Source organism: Orcinus orca, chromosome 2, assembly GCF_937001465.1.
Source record: "Orcinus orca chromosome 2, mOrcOrc1.1, whole genome shotgun sequence".
Taxonomy (NCBI): Eukaryota; Metazoa; Chordata; class Mammalia; order Artiodactyla; family Delphinidae; genus Orcinus; species Orcinus orca.
In genome coordinates, this window is record NC_064560.1 from 56,071,814 (window position 1) to 56,093,384 (window position 21,571).

Here is a 21,571-nt window from a genome sequence, read left to right on the forward strand (position 1 = left end):
CTGTCTACAGCAGGGCTGTGTTTTTTGATGACCTGCATCTCCAGATAGATGGTTCATCTCAAAGACAAGTCCAACGAAGTCGTGAGTGGGGAGATCCAGGAAGTCCTTGGGGGTCCGCTGTCGCCTCCCTGGTTGGCTCTGAGTCCACCCGCCACCTGGCCAGGCACAGCCGGGAGGCCCACGCCGTCAAGAGGCCAGGATGAACCTGGAGATTCAAATACGGTTTGGAACATTCAGGCTCTTCTCAGCCATGTGTGGCCCGGTCACTCCTCTTTGTACCAAACACACGTCCTGGGTCTCTTCCTACCCCCTCTGGGGGCAGCCATGGCCAGGTCACCTCCTCTGTCCCTCTCGGCCACTTGTGACTAGACAGAAATCCAAGAGCCTGATCTTCTGGTAACTCACAGCCACTCCTTGAATAATCCCTCATCAACCTCCAGGCTGGAAATTAAGCACACAGGCCTCTCCCCACAAGATTAGAACAAGCCACTGTCTAAGTTGCTGGTCCACTCACAGGTAGGTTGGTTGGTTTTTAGGCTACCCTGCAGCCCAACTTCCCTGGTGAGACAGGAAACAGGAAGTCCCAGGAGCCCAGGAGACTCCGTCTGCCCCACATGCTGACAACTGGATTCTCCAGGGTCCAGGGCCCCCAGCCCTCAGAACGAGTGCAGAACGAAAGGCAGGCCCTGGCCCTGGGCGCTGACCCAACAGCTGAATCCAGGCACAGAGAACACTTCCACGAAGAGCCTTTCAGCTGCCTGACTTCAAACACCACTACGTTCGGTTCTCCTGCGAATACTGTTGCTGAGGCAGCTGGCGTTCGGTTCCGGGAGAAATTCATTTTCTCACAGGATGCCACCTCCACTGCCACTGGAGGGTTCCCGTTATTCCACATGCACATTTCTTTTTTTTTTTTGGCGGTACGCGGGCCTCTCACTGTTGTGGCCTCTCCCGCTGCGGAGCACAGGCTCCGGACGCGCAGGCTCAGCAGCCATGGCTCACGGGCCCAGCCGCTCCGTGGCATGTGGGATCTTCCCGGACCGGGGCACGAACCCGTGTCCCCTGCATCGGCAGGCGGACCCTCAACCACTGCGCCACCAGGGAAGCCCCACATGCACAGTTCTGGCAATAAATTGGATCTATGATCAAATAGAGCCTTTGAAGTGCCACGTTTCCAGACACTCGGGAGATAAACAGAGATTCCAAATATTCCTTAGAGTTGGTGGTTTACAGCTTTGCTGATGAAGGTACTCAGCGCCTTTGATGTTATGGCAGGGGAATCAGTGGGAAGTCCCAGATTCAGAAACATCCTTGAGGCTCCACGGTGGCCCAGGGGGTTTGGGAAAGGGGACCAGGAAAATGGCAATGGCCCCAGACAAGCCAGATCACAGGGCCCCTCACCCAGAGCAGGAGATGTTGCCCAGGGAGCCCAGGAAGGGGCAGTGCTGGTGGGAGAGGGCTCAGAACCAATCTTCATAAGCATTTTCTCACAAAGTTAAGGCAACATCCACAGCTTCACGGACTCCCAGTCCTGGGAGCTGTCCTGAGGGGCACCTGGGTTCAAGGAGCAGGGGACAGAGGTCACTTGTCCACAGCAGAGGCGGAAAGTCTGCCTGCAGATGGTGCACTGGCCTCTCGGTCTTAAAGAGCGGCCGGGGGCACACACAGCAGAACCACCACCCCACTGTCCAAAATCAGATTTCTTCCTCCAGCTGACCCGAGAGCTACGGCTGAATTTCCTTGAGTTAAATGGGCAATGCTGGCCTTTGTAAGGGGCTGGCCCCTGGGCACACAGGTGTGGGGATATCTGGGAAGCTGTGGTGTAGAACAGGTATGATCTGATGAGCAGCAATATCCCAGGTTCCATGAAGCACTTCCTGATGGAAGATGGGGCCCCACTGAGCAGAAGCCCTCAGCGGGGGCTGGGAGGGGTGTGTGCAGAGCACCACGGCCATGGTCAGGGTGCATCAAAGGCAGACATCATCAGCACATCACAGCCAGCTCAGATGTGGCTCCTGCTGGTCCTAGCCTGGTGGCTGCAGCCAGCACTGAGAGCCAGGTATCTGTGGGACTATCGCAAGGGAAAGCTTGGAACGAGGGTTCATGCTTGCACGGTCTTCTCAGCCCAGCCCGGGTGGACACGGGACTCGCCTGCACAGGCTGCCTCGCAGAGGGGACAGTCAGTTGGCAAAGGAGCATCTGGCAGGTAAGCCGCTACTCGAGGTGGCTTGTGGGACCTGGCTCTGCAGCTCAGCCAAGCTGCCCCAGGCGATGCAGTGAGGTGGCCCAGTGTCCCCTCAGGTGTGGCTGGAACCACAGGGTGGAATTGCGGAGGTGGCGCGGATGCTCCCCCAGGTTGGGATATATGTGGTTTATTGTGGGGCAGGGGGTCTGCTGCTTCCTGAGGGGACACACAGGGACAATGTCAGATGGGTATAGCAGGGTCATAACAGGGCGCGGAAAGAACTGGGGCCCCAAGAACCGGCCACAGACCAGTGACCATGGGGAAACAGGGGCTGAACTCAGGGAGGGGCTCCAGGTCCTCAGAGCCCGATGGACGTGGACGACGCAGCCCAGATCATGGTAAGAAAGGGGCTCGGTGTTGGGAGACAGTGATGGTAAAGTTGAGATGCTCCATTGATGGGCACCAATGGGCTGTTTATAAGTAAAAATCTTAAATTCTAAATAACGGAGTCCCCTAGCAAGGAAAGCCTTCAAATGCTAATAACTCCACTTATAAACACCTGCCTGTATTACTTCGCTCCTTCTGGGCAAGAAGTTGTGTCTTTAGAATCAAAAGTTCAAACCTTCAGATTCTCATTTGTGCAAATGTTTTGGGCACAGACTGGCTTTCAAATCCAACTTCAAAGGTCTCAAAAAGCAATTGTTTTGTTTGAGAAGGTGGATTCTAAACACGCTCTTAAAATACTGAATTAAGGATAACATACAAACCGCTACCATTAAAATGGCCAAAACCCTCCATTCTTGGAAGTTTAGCTTTCCAAGTCTGGAGGCGACGGGCCACTGGGGATGCTAACCTTCTGCCCCCAGATTCCTCACTTCCTGCTCCAGATTCCAACAGGGAGACTTTCTGTGTGATTAGTTTACTGAGTAGGAACTCCTCTTTCAAGGGGGTCTTTGCTCCCCTCATGGGACCTGTGAGGCCACCCTGAAGGCAGAGCTGGCAACAGAGATGTGGGGTACCTCCATCTGTTTCAAAGCCCAGAAATTTGCTATAACCCAAACTAGCTATAATGTTCAATATCTCTAATTTACTTTTTCCATGTTTGTTTTTATTTTTATTTATTTTTGGGGGCTGCATCGGGTCTTAGTTGAGGGATCTTTCATTGTGGTGCCTGGGCTTCTCTCTATTTGAGGCACCAGGGATCAGTAGTTGTGGTGCACGGGCTTAGTTGCCCCATGGCATGTGGGATCCTAGTTCCCCAACCAGGGATTGAACCAGCGTCCCCTGCATTGGAAGGTGTGTTCTTAACCACTGGACCACCAGGGAAGTCCCTCCATGTTTGCTTTTATGTAAAATCCTCTGGGGTTCTACTAAATAAACCTGGGAGCTCCTTACACAGTGTTGAGCTAATTAACATTGGGGCTGAATCAATGAAAGGTGTCCTGACTCAACTGGGCCTTAATCCTCCATAAACTTGACCTTGAGCAGCAGATGGTGACCTGAGGACAGAAGCACGGTTCCCCCTGCTCTTTGTGGCAGGGGTGTTTACAGTGCAATCCTGACACGTTTCTCCAGTGGTTCTTGATATTAAACCAGTCTTGTGTTCTGGACTCCTTCCCTGGCTTTGTGGAAGGAAAGGACAGTGCGACACTAAGGTATAAAAAACCAGAACTCAGTGCCAAGGCTGAAAGCGATCCACCAGGTCTGCAAAGACGCCAGGAGGGAAGCGGGGGTCGAGATGAACCCTCCCAGCCTGGGTCTGTCTGGCTCTCCTCATTATTATTCCTTCCTAAGCAAGTGAGGCTTCTATTTTTGCTGCAAGGCGCCGGATGCCTTCCAATCCCCCTGCCATCTCCTGGAGAGAGGCTGGGATTTCGTTTTCTATTCAGGCAGCTCAGGGATGCTGAAGGGAGGGTCATCCAGGAGACTGGGAGCCAGAGAGAAGCACTGCCTGCCAATCGTATCAAAAGAAGACGCAGCGCTCTGGGCAAAATGACAGGGCAGGCACGCAGTCTGGGGGGCCACTCAGGGCCTGGTGCAGTAAAGGTTATTCAGTCCATCCTGTGCTCGCCATGACAGGCACTCATGCTTCACAGGTGAGAACTTTTAATCCTCCCAGCACTACTGCAAGGTAGTGAGGGTGGTCATCATCCCCATTTTACAGATGGGGAAACAGGCTCATATAAGGTATTGAGGCCACACAGGAAGTGCTAGGGCTGGGATTTAATCCTGGCACTTGCCCCCGAGTCCATGCTCTTAGCTCCCACATTATGCTGGTAGGAAGAAATGGGGAAAGATATTTATAATATGTAAACCAAATGAAGGATCATTAAGAAATCAATAAGAAAATCAAAAATTGAGCAAAAGGCATGAACTAGTAATTCACAGAATAATAAATACATAAAATAAATATATATATATATGAAAAGATGTTCAACCTCACTGGCAGACAGAGAAATGCAAACTAAGACCCCTTATAGACACGCTTCCCCCACCAAACATTAAAAACATCTGACAAGGGCTTCCCTGGTGGCTCAGTGGTTAAGAATCCGCCTGCCAATGCAGGGGACATGAGTTTGAGCCCTGGTCCAGGAAGATCCCACATGCCGCGGAGCAACTAAGCCCGTGCGCCACAACTACTGAGCCTGCGCTCTAGAGCCCCTGCTCCGCAACAAGAGTAGCCACCGCAATGAGAAACCCGCGCATGGCAACGAAGAGTAGCCCCCGCCCTCCACAACTAGAGAAAGGCCACGCACAGCAACGAAGATCCAATGCAGCCAAAAATAACAGAAATAAAATTTTTTAAAAGAAAAGCATTAAAAATATATGTATCTTTAAAAAAAAATCTGACAATACCAAGTGGTGTCACTGCATAGGACAAGGGGGACTCACACACGCAGCTGGCAGGAGTGCTCATCAGGAGACCCACTTTGGAAAACAAATTTAGCTGCTTTGAGAAAATTTGAAGACTCGTGTACTCTCTCCTGCAACAATTCCCATCCTTGCTAAATATTCTAGACAAATCTGGCTCATGGTCACACAGAGACGCACTGCATATTCCTAACAGCCTTGCCTTAACAGCAAGAAACTGGGGAGCCCCTAAACAGACAGATTACATCACATTCCTACAATGAACCCCACAGCAGCGAAAAGGTCTGAATGACAGCTACACATTTGCCTATGGATGAATCTCACAAACATAAGGTGAAGCAAAAAAGGCAAGCTACAGAAAAAACACACAATTAGATATCATTTACATCATGCTTCAAGACATGCAAAAATCACAGGCGCAGCAGGTATGCTGACAAACGTAGTGAGTGTGAACATCGAACTCTCACAACAGGTACCTCTGTGTGGGAGACAAGGGGGTGCCAGCAGGGAGGGACTCTAGCTGTGTTAGTCATTGTGATGGTTTCAAACATGTCCACAGACTCTTGGACATTCCCCTCAAAAGGTGGAGCCTACCTCTCCTTTCCCTAAGTGTGGGCTGGACTTAGTAACTTGCCTCTAGTGAACAGACCACGAAAGGCATATGCTATTCTTAGATCACTCACTCTGAGGAAAGCTGGCCACCATGCCGTGAGGACACCCAAGCAGTACCATGAAGAGGTCCACACGGCTGAGAACTGAGGCCTCCTGCCAACAGCCATGTGGATCCTCCAAGCCCCCGATGACTGCAGCCCCAGCCCCACATCTTGACCCTGAGCCCAGGGAGCTGACCCTGGGGTCTGAGCTGCTCCCAGATCCCTGACCCACAGACTCTATGTAGAAGATAATAAATGTTTATTGTTTTACACCACTTACACTTTGGCATAAATGGTTTCACAGAAATAGATAACCAACACAGTAATACTCTCCACCTTAAGCAGGTGGTGGGTACACAGGTGTTCATCACATGATTCTTTTTACCTTTTTGTATGCTGAATATCTTATGACAAAAATTTAATGCAAAAGACTTGAATTAACTCACACTGATTAATAAGCGCAAATGGTGGATCGTAAAAGGCAGGAACCCGCGATAGGCACGCACTTCATCTTTTTGGGTAACTGAGGAATGACCTCCCTCCTGGGGACATAAAGAACTTAAAAAAGCCCCAACGAAGAGGTGGAGAGTCATGGGAAGTTGTGACTGGGTAGGGCAGGAGGGGGCCGAAGGATGTGCTCTATTAACATATTAAAATAGGGAGACTTTGGGACTTCCCTGGCCGTCCAGTGGTTAAGACTCTGCACTTCCACTGCAGAGGGCACGGGTTCGATCCCTGGTTGGGGAACTAAGATCCTGCATGCCACTCCGTGTGGCCAAAAGAAAAAAAAAAAAAAAATAGGGAGACTTTTTCAGGCTAAGAGAGTATGTGCCTGAGCCCAAGAGGCAGGCAGCAGATCCCCGGGTGGGTCTTGTGTGGGTGAGGAGGGCTGGCAGCACTCAGGGTGGCCCACCCCCTTACCTGTTCTCCCTAGCCTCGTGGCAGGGCTGCCCCGAAGCCGGGATCTGGTCATCAACACGTCCCTCCCTCTCCTGCAGGTCCCAGAGAGCAGAAGGACACCTCACTCCTGAGAAGCAGTTGGGCTGGTCAGAGTCAACTGGTCCAGTTAAAGCAGCCACACCAGTCACACCCAGCAGACCCATTCTGCCAGTCCGGAAGGACCACCACAGAACGACGCAAGACCACTTACTTTAAATCCTCATACTTAAGGGCTTAAGTCCAAAATCTCACACGGGCTCTTTTCCTCAATTTACTCATTCCAAGAACTACGTCCAAATCCATTTTAAGTGAAACAACCACTTTTCTTGCCATAAAGAGACAGCTGAAGCAACAGTAATGCCTCAGATATTCCGAGCTTGCTTTCCTTTTGTAAAAAAGCACTCAGACGAGGTGACAGAGGAGGTTAAGCCACTCCTTTAGTGTCTTTTTGACCCCGACTTGTCGGGAAAATGACCACTGAGAATTTGGATCATTTGTGTTTGTTCTCATTATTCACGCTTTCCGGCTGGCACCCCGAGGACAAGAGGAGGAAAAAGACGTGATGAGAAATGCAAATGGTGGAGGGGACCCTGTGTGTTATCAGGGCCCTCTGACAGCACCAAGGGTGGTGCAGGTGAGGAAGAAGTCCCGCCCCCAGTGATGCTCCGCCCTCACCTTGAAGGGCGGGGCCCAGACAGCCATGCTCAGCTGCTGGGGACCAGGATGCCTGACTGTCTGTCGCCTCATCTCCCAGCCAGTCAGGACCCGGCTCAGACAAGAGCCCAAAGGGCATGATGTCCCCAAACTTGCCTGCAGTGGCCACCTCGAGCTCAGCCCGAGACAGGTCCTGGAGAGCCGGGGCAGCAGGCAGCATGGAGCTGGACGGCACCCCCAGCAGCTCGCCCAGACCCAGAGACGGCGGAAGGCAGTGAGACCAAGACTGGACTTCAGCTCCCACCTCTCTGCCCATGAGCTGTGACCACAACCATTCCTCCAACACCCTGAACCTCGGGCTCTGCTTCAGAAACAGAGGAGACCCCCGGGATTATGGGGGTCCCCCGGTCCCTCCACAGCTTTCAGAACAATGGTGGACCTTCCTTTGGAGGAAATCAAGGCAGAGGCGCCAAGTCGGGGGGCTGAGGGTGGATGCTAGCTCAGGACTCAGCAGCTCTGTTTCCTCAGATGTGAAATGGGGATAATAACATCCTCCTGTAAACTGATGTCATGGGATTGAGACAGGCTGGGACTTGGGACCCTCTGCTGCAGTGCTTGCACCTGGACACACCTCTCCGCAAGCAAACAAAATACAAAGAAACTATATGGGACTGAAAATAACTACGTGCATGCGCAGTTGGGGCAAATTCTGGACAAAAAGATACAAAGAGACCAAAAATCCCAACTGCCACTCTTGAAGGGCTGGAGCAAAACTAGGGTGTTGGGAGCAAAAGCCAGGTACTGCGCATGCCCCCTGCACACAACACCATCTAAGGAGCGGACAGAACACCTAAGCTGCCCCTCTGGCCTGACCCCTGGACACACCCCTACCCTCACCCCATATAAGGAACAAGCAAGGGAACCTGTTGTTTGTTCCCGCTCCCCGCTGCTGCAGCAGGAGCCCCAATAAAGCCTTGCCTGAATTTCTCGTCTGGTCTCTTATCAATTTCTATTGAGTAAGGAAGCCAAGAACCCTGGTCGGTAACAGGATGGCCCTGTGGCTTCAGTGAGGTGTCCACGGGTACTAAGGGAGACACACATGGCTCTTGTTATAAAGCCACCAGAGCCTGCTGCCCTGCAGCTGCCTCTCCCCAGCACTCATCGCCCCAAGAAGTGCTTGTTCGTCAGCCTCTGGGAGCCCCTCAGAGGGGGACTCCACACCCAGGGCCTCATCGACAGCACCTGGCTCACAGGAAGGGTCCTTACTCCCGGATTCCAGAATCCCCTGGCTTGTCCCCTTTGTACCCACAGCAGCCAGCCCTAGTCCGCCGGGAGCTTCCTGCCCTTCGAGGATGCTGCATGTTCAAGAGGAAGATTGTAAGTCCAAAGGGAGGCAGGTTCCTGGGGCAAGTCAGGGGCCACCCAGCACCACTTATACCCCATTAAGTGGACCCCATTAAACTACTCTGAAACCCCTTCCTACACATTCCCCAGGCCCACTCTCTCCCGAATCATGAGTGTTCCAGGAGAAGACAGGATTCTACCTTGAGGGTCATGCAGGGGCACCTCTACCTGGTGGATAAAGGGGCTGAGCTGTGCAGAGCTGTCCCCGGGCCTCTCCAGCCCATCCTGGGAGCGATGTGGTGTGTGGTGGTTCCTGATGAGGAAAATCGTAAATATTCTAGGGCAGGACAATCAAACTAAGACAGAAAGAAAATTTTAAAAAACACGACACGCCCCCTTTGTGGCAGGCCTTTCCCAATGTGCAACGTGCATCTATCCGTACATGAAAGAGTAAGCAGACCTCCTCAAAGCAGGAGGATGAAATCAACCTTTGAGAAAAGTTGGCCTCTTCCTTTAGATGCCAGCATTGTAATATTGTAATTGTACGATTAATATACTTCTTTTTCATCTCATACAAGGGTACAAGGGGTCACATTGACCAAAGGCTTGTCTGTACCTGCATAATTGAAAAATAAAACAACTCTGTTGAATCATGTGCACAGTGCTAACCTGTCAATATGATACATAATTTCTTTGTCTCAAAAATGTATATAAAACTGTGTCTCTAACTCCTGATCACTGGAGTTCTCAGAGCTTCTGAGAATCTGTTTCCCGGTTTATAATCCTCAATTTGGCTTGAATAAAATTCTCTTTTCTTTCGTCCTAGCATGATTGTTATCGGATTTTTCATTGTCACCCCCTCACAGGCTGCGGGGGGATGGGTCAGGGAGGTGACACCCCTCCTGGAGGCCACCTGTTTACTACACCACACAAGTTGGGGGCTTCCACATCCCACACCAGCCTCCAGGAGAAAAGTGAAAGCCAGGTTTGGGTTTTTTAAAGTATGCTAACAGAGATGCTAGAAGATAACGTACTGGCAAAAGCTGACAAGAAACTAAATCGCCACGTCAGGCCCCCAAACTGTATGTTAAGAACAGGATCCTAGCAGCGTCATCCAGGCCAGTGACTCACCACACACACCACCAATACACAGCCTCTCATCTGGAAAAGGAGGACAAGGAAATGAATTTCACTCTCAAAGTAGGGCTGGACTCAGGCAAGGGTCACCCTGCGTATCCCTCCCCACACATGCCTGTGAAACACACAGGGAGAGGGTAGCGGGGCTGGAATTGTAAGCTGAAGTGTTTACACCTGCCAAACCTCAGGCTTCTTGGGGTAATCCAAGCCCCCCAAAAGAGGGGGACATTGTTGTTGCTGCAGGGTCTGCTCTCCAGTGAATCCCACAGCCGGCCTGCGATGACTTCCTGTTTCCCCAAGGTACTCCCCTCCCTGATACACCTGTGACTTTGTACGTGCCAGGACCTTAACCCAAGTGCCAGGCTGCCTTTGGTTTTAAAGATGTATTTCATGAGAGCTTTCATTTTTCCACAGAGGTTATTCCAACCTGGCATCATCACCAAAGCTGGCCAATTACTGAGGTCTCTAATTACACTTCCGGATGCCAGAGCAGGCTGGATGCCAGCCCCGCAGGCAGGCGTGCGATGCTCCCACTAGGCCCAGGGAGGCAGCTGCTCTCAGGACATCATCAGTGTGTCCTTCAGGTGGTCATGGTTGTCAAAGGCCTCTTTCCAGTCTTGCTTTATCATGACAATCTGCTGTTTTGTTTAACTTTGTTTGGGTCCATCCTTATCAGTTTCTTTTCCAATGACTAGACTTTAAATAAGACACAAGTACTTTGGGACCAAATACAAACCCTCTACTGCCAAAGCAGAAATATACACAGTCAGAATATTCTTACTAAACCAGCCTTAGGATGAAGCTGATCTAATAGAAGAGAAGACTGAGAGAAGGAAATTGAACCCAGGAAAAAGAGGTCAAGCTACTAGATCAAGCCTTGCCTGAAACCATCCATCTGGACTTTTCAATTACACAAGAAACGTTTATGTCAACATGGCACGGGTTTTCTGTTACCTCAGGTGTCTTAATAAATGAGGAAACTGAGGCCCAAGGAGATACCATGACTTTGTCAGCCCGGAGAGCAACAGAATGAAAGCTCTATTATGTTGCACTAAATCCTGCCTTGTGTCAAAATCCTAGGCTGTGCTCATTGTGGTTTTTACACAAAATCCCGAATTCTTTACAGTATGGAGGCAGGCCCACCATTCAAGCCTTACAACAATCATAATCTAGCAGGAATTAGATTTAACTCAATCAGATTTTTTTTTTTTTTTTACTTCTCCAAAAGCAACAGGGCAAGCCTAAATGGTCCGTGGAGATGCTACCCAACGTGAGGGCTACAGGGCACAATTTACATCAAACATGTCTGCACCACCTCCCTCTCTCTGAAAGATAGCTCTGACCCCGGCTCACGTTTCGGTGTTTACGGAAAACCTCAAGGCGGCTTTCAGACAGAAATGTATTCTTTTTTTTTTTTAATTTGATGTTTTTAAAATAGTAGTTGCTTTACAATGAAATGTTCTCTTCATTAGCCTCATACATAGGCACTGCTATGCAGGCTACAGTTGTGTTGGCTTGCCCTCTCCCTCCATCCCCTGCCCGCCCCCTCTTCCCCCCTCCCTCCCTCCCTCCCTTCCTTTCCTTTCTTTCTATGACGGATACGAAGACCCAAGGAAGGCTCAGCAAATCAGTTCTGAACTCCGCTGTCCACCTGTCTTACACCCGAGGATCTGAGGACCCAGAGGTAGGTGACCAGCTCGAAGTCACAGTCGGGGCCAAACCTGCAGGGTCAGAGGCCCCGGGTTCACTTCACCATGTGCTAAGCCCCCCTCCCCCCTCCCTCCCCCGAGAGACTGTACCTCGCAGGGCACTACCTACTCGCACAGCCCTGGTGATACCAGCAATTCCAGACTCCCCCCCGGGACCTGGGGGACGTCAGGGAAGTGGGGCGTCCAGCTGCCCCCAGCCCCCCACAGGCCTCAGCAGGGCAGCACCCACACCGAGAGGAGTCCACACTTGGGACACACGTAGTGCTGGGTAGGGGGAGGCTGGCTCCGGACGGGTTTTCTGCTTCACAACTGCCCAAGAGGAGAAGCCCACCAGCAGCAATGCTGAACACTCCGGAAACCAACAAGAGTCACCCGGGCCTTGGGGAGCTGTGTCCCCCGTCGCAGAGCATCCCGCCTACACTCTGTCTCAGACCTGCCCCCACCCCGTCTGCCCCCCGTGCCCCGCTGGCCCGTCCAAGTGTCCAAACTGGCAGGTGGGTCCCGGCCCACCTCTGGCCGCATCCCTGCCCACCCCGCCACCCAAGCCCACCCCTCCCCCGCCTGCACGCCAGGTCCTCCTGGGTCACCCAGCACAGTGCCCCTCCTCCCAGGGCCCTGCAGCGCCATGTGTGATTCCTCCAAACCCTGCCGTGAGTGGCACAAGGACAGGGTGCCCCCCACACCGTGTCCTAGCTTCTCCCAGGCGAGGCCTCGGAAAGACGTTCACCCTGTTTCTAATGGGAAAAGGCCCCTCGCTTTCTGTCTTACTTGGGGAGCAGAGGTGGTCTCCCGAGTGAAGAGCAAATATCTTACCACCCCCGGGACCCCCAAGACCCCCAGGAGCGAGGGTGAGGTCTGCCCCGCCCCCTCCTGCCTGCAGGGTACCTTGCGCCAGCCGGGACCCCAGATGCCGAGGCTGCATCACACCGCAGCCCGGCAGAGCCCTTGGGTGGCCCAGCGCCCTCAGAGGCCCAGCTGGGGGCGGGATGGGCGGGCCACCCCAGCAGAGCTCATGCCCGTCCACTCGTATCTGACGGACAGATGGACAGACCAACGACACAGGACCTGCTCCAAGAACTGACCCAGGGTAGCGAGGGGGGTCGTGCCTGAGACTGCCAAGTGGCAGCCTACGAAGGACACACGCCTGACGACACCCGGGGTGGGGGGTCCCAGGGGACTTGAGAGAGAGAAACGGGGTTCCAGCTCAAGGTCAGAGTCCTCACAGCTTCCGCCCCACCCCCAGAGAAGCCAGGCTGCCCTGAGAAGGAATGGCTGGTGGTCCTTCAAAGCTGACTCCTGTAAGCCCCTCAGGGGCGGGAAGCACAGCACTTTGGTGGACAAACTGAATGGCTGGGAGGACCACGCCCTGGCCAGGTGGGCTAACTGCATCCCTCCTAGCCCGTGTCCACTTGCATCAAGCGGTCCAGTTTGGAGGCACTCATGGTGCTTTTTTCACAGTTGCAATGGCTTGTTAATGATAGGTTACTCGTGGCCCTTTATTTCTTGACTGTTTTCACAGGCCTGCACATTTTGTGACTCACTTCTATTTTCCTTACCTTGTATGGAGTCTAGGTTGGCTTGAATTTATACTTATTTCAGTTAGACTCTCTGGTTTGCCTGGACCAGCAACAGCAGGAGATTGGGGCAGGGGGTGCAGTACATAGGGTGGGATTTGTGTGGCTTTGCTCAGGGTCCTAGCCCAGCCCTGCCCTCTTCCCATTCTGCTCTGAAGTCTAACTTCTTCGCTAAGTGATAGAGATGTTCCTCCTCCACCCCTCCCCCCTTCTCTGGTCTTTCTCATTCTTACCCCGTGATGCTCTGTCCTTTCACTGAGATCCTTCCTCCAGCTAACCCCTCCTCCCTTTCACACCAGGCCTCCAGGGAACATTCTGCTCTCCCAGAAGCAGAACCTCTGATCCCACACGCTTTCCAAGCCCCTCTTTTTAACTCCCTCAATAGCCAATACTTGAGTTACTATATCTCAGACCTGTTCTCAGCATTTCCCCACTGAGGGCGGGGCGCCACCCCCCTGCCCCCCATATCGTATGAAGTTTTCTGAAAGCAGCCTTCCTGATGACTTAGAACCATAAGGCATTAGGATGGTTTTGCAGGCTCCTCTAAACGTGACAAGATGTAGTCCTGGACTTTAGGACACAGAAAAAGTAAAGCGTGTTCCCAAGATGTAGTAGCCGTCGCCATAACGGAGATCGGAAAATACACGTATCTGTGTATCGCTTTCAAAACCATCGGCACATGCGTTTGTAGTTGTTTTACGCCAGGCTGTGTAGCGTGTGTTGTATTATTTGGGTTTTACAGAATAATGGGGAGGGTTTAATATTATTCTGCCACATAAAGGGAAACATAGGAAGAAACGGGAAGTGAAGCTGCCTGCTCTGAAAAAACAATTCAGCTTGAACAAGCAGTGAAGAGCGCTGCTGTGTTTCTGAGACTCAGGATTGACAAAGCCAGGCAAGCCGCTAGGAGCTTCCTCTGATCTCACCCCGCTTGAGAGATGCTGGCATTTCCTGGGCAGTCACCACACCCCAGATGGGCCAGGGGAGGAAGCGCTGTGCTCTCCCCAACTCTGCCTGAGACACCCAAGTGGGAACATTCCAGGAACTACGGGATGATTCAGACCTGAGCTCCTCATCCTGCCCTCACTTGGAATTTTGTAAGCTTTTGGTCCTTTCAATCTTCAGCCATGTTTAGTCTTTTCCTTCTGGTCGCATGGGAAATCTACCCATCAGGCAGACCGGGAGAGTGAGTGAGCATGCAGGTGGGAAGGAAGCCCCCACAGCACTGCCTGGTGACAGGGTGTCCACACGGCCACCCACTCCTTTAGCCAGTGGCGTCAGCTAGAACCAGGGTGGATGGGTCCCCAGCGCCTGTGCCCCCAGATCCAATACGGCCTCTTCTTTGCTGTGGTGTCGAGAGCAGCCACTTGGATCAGAGCAGCGCTTCATACTGTCACATGCTGCTTCCCTTTCTCCCTTTTTTGCCCAAACCACACCCCTCTGTGATAGAAGTAGGGGAATGATACTGCCTCCCCTACTGGGGAGGATACTGCCTCCCCCAGGACGCACTCCCGCCGGGAACTCATAGACAGCATCTCTTCCCTTCCAAATCCACCTTCTGGTGCTTGTTTGGATCTGAACTAGCAACTTGGCAGAACCACAGAAAAGAACAGATGTGCTCCGAGGGGTCAGGTGATCGGCAGCATGGTACCAAAAAAAACAGGCGGTAAGCAAGCCTCAAGGCAGAGCGTGGGGAGGGAAGCATGGTCAGCAGCAGGGTTTTGAAACCTCCCTGAATGCCCACCTAAAACAAACATAGCAACTGTAGATTCAAACCCCAAACCCACAGACAACATTTACAACAAAACTAGGTGACAATGTTGCCCCACAAACCTGAAAACACAAGCAGGTAGGAATCGAGTACTAACAGTCTCAAGACCTGTGTGGTCTTGACATCTGCAAAAGAAACGGGAAGTAGCGGGGTGACCAGGAAACCTGACAACAGGAGAGCCTGGAAGAGCCACGACTGACGTTTGCGGGAAAGCCAGGTGGGGAGACCAGGATGGACTTTCTCTGCAGCAATAGTGGGATAAATCGTCTACAGTGGGGACCAAGGTGCTGTGACCTCTCTGAATTGGAACAAGGGCTCCCTTCCATGGTGAGGAAAACCACTGGGAGTGGCATCAAAATTTAGCAGGACAGAGATTACAGAGATGAAGGAGAGGGGAAGGCCAAGTACAAGCAGGGAAGGGAAACAGGGCTCAGGAAATCTCAGAAGGTCATATTTTTTTGTAGCACTACACATAAATAACAGAAGAGAAAGCTCTGTGCATATAGAAGAGCTGTCCTGAATCATGTCTCCTTCCAAAAGCTCAGGAAAACTAATTTCACACCAAAAAGATCAACAGAAAAACACTAACATCAAATACCATTATAAGAGACTATTGTAAGAAAAAAAAGAGAGAGAGAGAGAGAGAGAGAGCAAGGAGCAAAATAACATTCCTCCAGACAATGAAAGCATGTCAAAAATGTATGCTCAGGGCTTCCCTGGTGGCGTAGTGGCTGAGAGTCCGCATGCCTATGCAGGGGACATGGGTTCGTGCCCCAGTCCGGGAAGATCCCACATGCAGCAGAGCGGTTGGGCCCATGAGCCATGGCCGCTGAGGCTGTGCGTCCGGAGCCTGTGCTCCTCAACGGGAGAGGCCACAACAGTGAGAGGCCCGCGTACCACAAAAGAAAAAAAAAAATGTATGCTCACAGAGAAGATAAAAATGTAATCTTTGTTCCAAATTGAACTAAAAGAAATTAAGAAAAGGCATGAAATAACACCATGACACAAAATTAGACATACTCAGAAATTAGACGATAGAACTCAGGAAAGAATTAGAGATGTTTTCATCAGAAATGAAGACAATCATTTCAGAGATTAAGATTAAACTAGAAGGAACCCAAGAGCAAATAAACAGAACAGATAATACCATAAAAAAATAGATGATCGGGGCTTCCCAGGTGGCGCAGTGGTTGACAGTCCGCCTGCCGATGCAGGGGACACGGGTTCGTGCCCCGGTCCAGGAAGATCCCACATGCCACGGAGCGGCTGGGCCCGTAAGCCATGACCACTGAACTTGCGTGTCCAGAGCCTGTGCTCCACAACGGGAGAGGCCACAACAGTGAGAGGCCCGCATACCGAAAAAAAAAAAAAAAAGCTGATGAAGAAGAGGAAAGTGTTGAAAGCCAAAAATAAATAAAGAGGTAAAAGAGAAGTCTAGAGAAAGTGAGTTACTGAAGGTAAGCAAAGAAGATCCAGGACATTGATGAGTTCATAAAGAAGAAAACCAAAGCAAGGGGAAAGAACAAATAACAAAAACTTTAACTTAAGAAACTTTAAGTTACCTATTGAAAGAGCCCACCATGTACCTGAGAATACTGACCCAGAATGACCAGCATTAAGACATATTTTAGAGGCAGGATCAAGATGGCAGAGTAGGAAGATCTGAGCTTGCCCCCCCCACCATGAACACATCAAAACCACATCTACAGGGACTTCCCTGGTGGTCCAGTGGTTAAGACTCTATGCTCCCCATGCAGAGGGCCCAGGTTTGATCCCTGGTCAGGGAACTAGATCCCGCATGCATGCCGCAACTAAAAGAGCCCACATGCCGCAACTAAAGACCCTGCATGCCACAACGAAGGTCCTGCACGCCACAACTAAGACCCGATGCAGCCAAATAAATATTTTTTTAAAATACAGCTATATATAGAGCAACTCTCTCTGAAGATTTACAGAACAGATCTTCTACAACCAAGGATATAAAGAAAGAGACACACAGAATCTGCATGGAGGGAGAAGAAGTGATCTCTTCAGGACCTATATCCCTGGTGGGCAACCAAGAAGAGGAGGGGATATCACAGGCTGGGAACCCTTCCTGGGGAGTGAGGGGTCACACCGCACATTCGGCATCCCAGCCCCGGGGTCTGGCATCAGGAAGACGAGCCTCTCTGACTGGTTTAAAAACCCATAGGTCCTTCCAGAGAGCCACAGGAAAGCGAGACTCTGCTCAAGGGCGCATGGAGAGACCCAGTCCCAGGGCATAGGCAGCAGGCTGAAAACTGCCTGAGGCTCTGGCCAGCCTGTAAGGACCACCCCCAGCCTGCAGCAGGTTCTGGTTCCAGCCCCTCCTGCTCTGGTCCCACTCCAAGGCACCAAGGCAATTGCACCAGAAAAAATCCAGGGCTCACTCTGGACTGCAACTCCAGCCTCTCATAGCCTGACCACGTCCCCCAACAAGGCCGCAACCACCATCACTGTAGAAAAGCAGCAGCTCAGGAAGGGCTTAGGCTCCAACCCCTCTGACCCCGTCCCCACTCACCACCAAGGCAGCAAACACCACCACGCCACATGAGAAGACACAGCTGGTGCCAGCCTTTGGCTCCAACTGCTCTGGCTCCAACCCCATCCCCCACCAAGGGGGTGACCTCCACTGCACGGGGTGAAAAGCCTTGGCTCACACCAGGCTCAGGATCTGGCCCCTCCGCCTCTACCCACTCCTACCCACTCTGGGGTGATGGCCGCCAGTGCACCCCAGTAACAGACATGACTTGTGCCAGCTCTTCCACCAAGCCACTGGACACATGCAGACTACACAGGGATGGTCCACCATAATAACACGCCTTCAAGACTGAGATAGACAACTGTTTCACCTGATTTAATAGAGACAAACTGATAAAGACAAACAAAATGAGAAGACAGAGGAATATGTTCCAGGTGAAAGAATAAGATAAAACCTCAGAGAAAAACCCTAATGAAACAAAGATAAGTAATTTACCTAATAAAGAATTCAAAGCAGTGGTCATAAAACTGCTCACTGAGCTCAGGAGAAGAACAGAGGAACACAGTGAGAAGTTCAATTAAGAACTAGAAAATATAAAAAAAGAACCAATCAGATACCATAGCTGAAGAATACAATAAGTGAAATGAAAAATATATTAGAAGGAATTAACAGCAGAGTAGGTATCAGAGAAGAATGTCTAAGTGACCTGGAAGACAGATTAATGGAAATCACCCAATCAGAACGGCAAAAAGAAAAAAAATTGCTTTAATGAGGATAGTTTAAGGGACCTCTGGGACAATATCAAGTGTACAAACATATACTTGTATAATGTTATAAGGGTCCTAGAAAGAGAAGAGAGAAGGGGGCAAAAAATGTATTTGATGAAATTATGAATGAAAATGTCCCTATCTTGAAGAAGGAAACACACATCCAAGAAGCACAGAGAGGCTTAAAATAGATGAACCCAAAGAGACCTACACCAAGACATACCATAATTAAAATGGCAAAAGTTAAAGAAAAACAGAGAAAAACAAAGGGTCACATACAAGGAAACTCCCCTAAGGCTATCAGCTGATTTTTCAACAGAAACTTTACCAGCCAGAAGCCAGTGCTGTGAGATGTTTAAAGTACTTAGAGGAAAAAACCTACAACCAAGGCTAGTCTACCCAGCAAAGTTATTATTCAGAACTGAAAGAGAGAGAGAGTTGCCTCAATAAGCAAAAACTAAAACTAAAACTAAAAACTAAACATCACCACTAAACTGGCCTAATTACGATAAACGGTTAAGGGACACATAGACAGATGTAAAACAGGACACCAAAATATAAAACATAGGGGGTTAAGTAGTAAAAAATGGACAGCTTTTAGAATGTATTTGAACTTAAATGACTATCAGGTTAAACAAGTAGATATAAGTACAAGTAGATATAGATGTAGCTCATGATCACCACAAATCAAAAACTTCCAACTGAGACACAAAGAACAAAGAGAAAGGAACCCAAACACAAAACTAAAGAAAATCATCAAACCAAAAGGAAAGAGACTAAAAAAAGAAGAACAGAGAAAAACTACGAAAACAACCAGAAAACAACTAACAAAATGGCACTAAGTACATACGTATCAATAATCACTTTAAATGTCAATGACTAAATGCTTCAATCAAAAGACATAGGGAGGCTGAATGATTAAAAAGACCCATCTATATGCTGCCTACAAGAGACTCACTTCAGAGCAAAAGACACACACAGAATGAAAGTGAAGGGATGGAAACAGATATTCCATACAAATGGAAATGAAAAGAAACCTGGGGTAGCAATACTCATATCAGATGAAACAGACCTTAAAACAAAGTCTATAATGAGAGACAAAGAAGAGCACTATATAATGATATAGGGGTTAGTCAGAGAAGAGGATGTAACATTCCTAAATACATATGCACATAATATAGGAGCACATAAATATATAAACCAAATATTAATAGACATAAAGGGAGAAATTGAGAGTAATACAATAATAGTAGGAGACTTTAATACCCCACTTACATCCATGGATAAAACATCTAGACAGAAAATCAATAAGGAAACAGTGGGTTTAAATGAGCATTAGATCAGATGAACTGAATAGATATATACAGTACATTCCATCCCCAAATAGAAGAATACACATTCTTTTCAAGAGCACACAGACCTTTCTCAGGATAGATCACATGCTAGGCCACAAAACAACTTTCAATAACTATAAGAAAATTAAAAGTATATCAAGCATCTTTTCCAATCACATTTTGAAACTAGAAATCAATTACAGGAAGAAAACTAGAAAAACACTAACACATGGAGACAAAACAACATCCTAATAAAAAACTAATGAGTCAACAAAGAAGTCAAAGAGAAAATTTAAAAATACCTTGAGATAAATGAAAACAGAAACACAACTTTCCAAAATCTACTGGACAGAGCAAAAGTAGTTCTAAGAGGGGCGTTTATAGCAATACATACCTTCCTTAAGAAACAACAAAAATCTCAAATAAACACCCTAACTTTCCACCTAAAGGAGTTAGAAGAAAACTAAACAAAGCCCAAAGTCAGCAAAAAGAAACAAATAATAAAGATCAGAGCAGAAATAGAAAAAAACAGAAAAGATCAATGAAACTAAGAGCCAGTGTTTTGAAAAGATAAATAAAATTGATAAACACTTAGCCATATCATCAAGAAAAAAAGAGAGGGGGCCCAAATAAATAAAATTAGAAATGAAAGAATAGAATGGTAACCATGAAGCTCGTAGAAGAAAACATAGGCAGAATACTCTTTGACTAAATCGTAGCAATATTTTGGGGGGGATCTCTCTCTTAAGGCAAAGGAAACAAAAGCAAAAATAAACAAATGGGACCTAATTAAAATTAAAAGGTTTTGCACAGAAAAGAAAACCATTGACAATACAAAAAGACAACCTAATGAATGGGAAAAAATATCTGCAAATGATATGACCAATAAGGTTTAATATCCAAAATATATAAACAGCTTATACAACTCAACAGTGAAAAAACCCGATCAAAAAATGGGCAGAAGACCTAAGTAGACATTTTTCCAAAGAAGACATACGGATGACCAACAGGCACATGAAAAGACGCTCAACATTACTAATCATCAAAGAAATGCAAATCAAAACCACAATGAGATATCACCTCACACCCATCAGAATGGCTATCATCAAAAAGACCACAGGGCTTCCCTGGTGGCGCAGTGGTTGAGAGTCCGCCTGCCGATGCAGGGGACACGGGTTCGTGCCCCGGTCTGGGAAGATCCCACATGCCGCGGAGAGGGTGGGCCCGTGAGCCATGGCCACTGAACCTGCATATCCGGAGCCTGGGCTCCACAACAGGAGAGGCCACAACAGTGAGAGGCCCGCGTACTGCAAAAAAAAAAAAAAAAAAAACCCACAAATAACAAATGTTGGCAAGGATATGGAGAAAAGGCAACCCTCGTGCACTGTTGGTGGGAATGTAAATTCGTGAAGTCACTATGGAAAACAGTATGTAGGTTCCTCAAAAATAAAAAATAGAACTACCATACCATCCAGCAATTCCACTCCTCGGTATTTATCCAAAGAAAATAAAAACACTAATTCATAAAGACATATGTACCTCAATGTTCATAGAAGCATTATTTACAATAGTCGAGTCATCAAAAAAAAAAATATATATATATATATACACACACAAATAGTCATAAAAAAGAATGAAATTTTGCCATTTGCAAAAATGTAGACGGACCAGGAGAGTATATACTTAGTGAAATAAGTCAGGCAGGGAAAGATAAATATTGCATGTTTTCGATTATACGTGGAATCTAAAAATAAAACTGATGAACAAATACAACAAAACAGAAACAGACTCACAGATACAGAGAACAAACTAGAGGTTACCAGAGGGAAGTGGGTTGGGTTGGGGAGAGGGGCAAAAACAGGTGAAGGAATTTAAGACGTACAAACTACTAGGTATAAAATAAATAAGTTATAAGGATGTAATGTACAGAACAGGGAATATGGTCAATATTTTATAATAACTTCATATGGAGTGTAATCTATAAAAATATAGAATTACTATGTTCTACACCTGAAATTAACATAAGTAACATAAGTCAATGTAATGTAGTGTCAAGTTAATGTAAGTCAACTACACTTCAAGTTAAAAAAGACACATCTGTAAAATAACTACAAACACCAAGAAAAAAGAGGA

At 48.7% G+C, this 21,571-nt stretch overlaps 1 protein-coding gene across 5 annotated transcripts in view; it reads right to left on the reverse strand.

The window, feature by feature from the left end:
- Positions 1-21,571, reverse strand: part of APBA2 (amyloid beta precursor protein binding family A member 2) — a 204,146-nt gene that overhangs the window by 116,834 nt on the left and 65,741 nt on the right. The window contains exon 3 of one of the 5 annotated variants that reach the window (XM_049705675.1): positions 9,681-9,807. The exons of the other annotated variants lie outside the window; for them this stretch is intronic. The gene's annotated coding sequence lies outside the window, so the exon portion shown is untranslated. The remainder of the gene's footprint in view (positions 1-9,680; positions 9,808-21,571) is intronic. 5 annotated transcript variants of the gene reach the window in all.